This window comes from Eutrema salsugineum, unplaced genomic scaffold, assembly GCF_000478725.1.
Source record: "Eutrema salsugineum unplaced genomic scaffold, Eutsalg1_0 scaffold_4, whole genome shotgun sequence".
In the NCBI taxonomy this organism is placed as follows: domain Eukaryota; kingdom Viridiplantae; phylum Streptophyta; class Magnoliopsida; order Brassicales; family Brassicaceae; genus Eutrema; species Eutrema salsugineum.
The window spans coordinates 13,691,186-13,694,082 of NW_006256686.1; the positions used below are offsets into that span (position 1 = coordinate 13,691,186).

At 39.6% G+C, this 2,897-nt stretch overlaps 1 non-coding gene across 1 annotated transcript; it reads left to right on the plus strand.

Moving 5' to 3' along the window:
- Nucleotides 1-2,334: 2,334 nt before the first annotated feature.
- Nucleotides 2,335-2,440, plus strand: LOC112084889. The gene has a single exon (XR_002898545.1). It is a non-coding gene; the product is annotated as a small nucleolar RNA R71 (small nucleolar RNA).
- The last annotated feature ends 457 nt before the right edge of the window (nt 2,441-2,897 follow it).

Here is a 2,897-nt window from a genome sequence, read left to right on the forward strand (position 1 = left end):
CAAGTTTGAAATCTGGTCATTTTCTCAAAATCTCCAAGCTTGTTGAGGAAGATGAAGAGAAAGACCTTTTTGATATTTTAAATCCTCTTTTTTAATTTTTAAAAAGTGTTTTTCCTAAAAAAATTTATTTTTAAAAGTTTAGAAGACTTACCTGGCGTGTTTAACACGGAAATTATGCTTCGGGAACTTTCCGGTTAACTCCCGAAATAAAACGGGAAATTGAAGTTCCGGTTTATGGGGAAACTGGAAAACTCGCCTAGGGGCCAAACAAGGGCCGGCCGCGGGCCAGGCGCATGCGACCTCGGTAGAGAAGACTTGGACCGTGGGCAAGGGACGTGAGCCGCGGTAAATGATAGGCCGGCAGCGGCTGGATTGAACGCGGTCGCGGCAAATGCATCCGGGAACTCCCGGTTTCACCCGTTTTCCTGTTTTCTCATCCTATCCTTTTGTATTTTCTGATTTTTTTAAATGTTTTTGGTTTTTTCTGGTTTTTATGAAAGCCTGAAATGCATAAAAAGAAAAGAGATCAATAGAAAAGAAATAAAAAGAAAAGAAAATTATACCAAATGGGTTGCCTCCCATTAAGCGCTTTTGTTTAAAGTCTTTTAGCTAGACTCTTGACAGGATTAGGATTGAGAAGAAGAAGTAGGATCTCTTGAAGTAAGAGTCCTTGGGATTCTCCTTAGTCTGAACTTTGGATCTCTTTTATCTTGGATCATTATCTCTTTTCCTTTCTTAAAGATTTTTGCATCTTTGAAAACATGTATTGTCTTCTCAACAATTTCTTCAAGATTTTTCTCTTTCTCCTTGATGATGTCTGGTGGCACCCCGATCTTGATCATCTCAAATTACCTGGATGCAAGTGCTTCTAGTTCCTTTTTGTCATCCAACACCTTTTCCTTGTTCTTGTCTTTTCAATTTGGAGCTGGGTCTGGTGTGGTCTTATATAATTTTTTCCTGTCCTCATTTAAGAAAACTAAACAGCGATTTTCATGGTCAATAACAGCACCTACAGTGGCTAAGAATGGGCGACCAAATATCAAAGGTCTATCTTTGTCTTTGTCCATCTCCAAAACTTGAAAATCAGCTGGGACTATTTTTTTCCCAATGACCAGTGGCAAGTCCTAGATCATTCCTTCTGTTCTCTTTTGAGATGAATCACCAAAGATTATCTTTACTGGAAATGAGACAAATGTACCTATACCAAGTTTCTCAGCAACATATTTTGACATAACACTCATATTAGCACCAGAATCACATAAACAATCTGAAAAATCAATTCCAGAAATTACACAAGTGAAAGAGAAACGCCCTGGATCCTTAGACTTTTTCAGTCTTTGGTCAGGTAAGCGTTTGGGTACCTTAACTGGAGTGACCTGACTTTTCTCATGGTCGGTTTTAAAGTCCTTCATGAGAGGTTCAGGTGTCGATTTTTTCTTGAAGTCTACGACAGGTTCTTCTTCCAAAACTGCTGTCATAGCATTGCATAACTTCTTTGAATTATCTTCCACTCTTCCTGGTAAGACTCCTGGTTGTCTTTTCATTGAATCTGCAGTTTGACCTACCTGATGTTCCAACTTCTTGACATGGGTTGCAAGAGATTCAAACTTCCCATTCAAGTCATTGTACATACAATCGATCCTCACTCCCATTTCTCTTATCGACTTTTCATTACCTTGAGTTCCCTGCATCACAGCTTGTTCAAGTGATTTTACCTGGTCACTTAGCTGGGAAATGGTTGCTTCTAATGAGCTGGTCTGTGCTTGTTGAGGATTGAAAGGTGGTCTTTGCTGGAAGTTTCCTCTTCCAAAGTTCCCATTTTGAAACTTGTTTTGAAAACTTCTTTGCTGCTGTGGATAAGGTTGGTTCTGAGAGTTCTCGGGTCCTTGATTTCTGTATGAGAGATTGTTGAAATTGGCACCAGAATTTTTGAAGTTGTTGTTGAAGGCTGGGCTGAATCGGTTATGGTATGCCTGGGCTCCCATGAAATTGATTTCCTCTTCTTGGTACATGCCATCATCTTCATATCTTCCATCTTCATCATTTCCTGCAGCAGTATCACAAGCATGTATATTCTTATTTTGAGACTTAAGAAGTTAACTTACCATGCTCTTTAGCTCAGCAATCTCCTTTGATTCATGACTAATGATAGTCTTCTTTGATCTGTCATAATCAGGGCTGTTGTTGTTGTTAGCTACAGCTAGATTTTCGATTAGTGCTCTCCCTTGTGGTATGGTTTTCGAACTGAAATCTCCATTGCTGGCAGTGCCAAGAGAAATTTGATACTTCTGCTGAAGTCCTCTGTAGAAAGTTCTTAGCATGTTTGCTCCAGAGAATCCATAATGAGGGCAGTCTCCCTCATACTCTTTAAATCGCTCCCAGGCTTCATAGAATGATTCTATTGGGCCTTGTTGGAAACTTTGTATCTTGTTTCTCAGCTGGTTCGATCTTAACTTGGTGTAGAAGTGGTTAAGAAAAGCTGACTTGCATTCTTCCCATGAAGTAATAGAACCAGATGGCATAGATTTTAACCATCTTAAACCTTTATCACTTAGAGAAAAATGAAAGAGCTTATACTTCACATAGTCCATAGTTTCTGGAGTTGTTCTCACAATTCCACATATTTCTTCAAAGAGATCAATGTGGTCCATTGGATGCTCAGTAGAGATTCCATGGAATTTATTTGGCTTCACCAAAGACACAATCTGTGGCTTTATCTTGTGGTCTCCTCTTGCTGGAATAGGGACTTGAATAGCTGATCTATTCTGAAAGTGTTGGTGAGGTGCATCAAAATCGGCAATGAGCCTATTTCGTAGCTGTCTTCTCGCAGGATTGGCAAGTTATATTGGTCGATTGGCTTCTCTGACAACTGGTGGAACAATGTTTTCATCATTCCT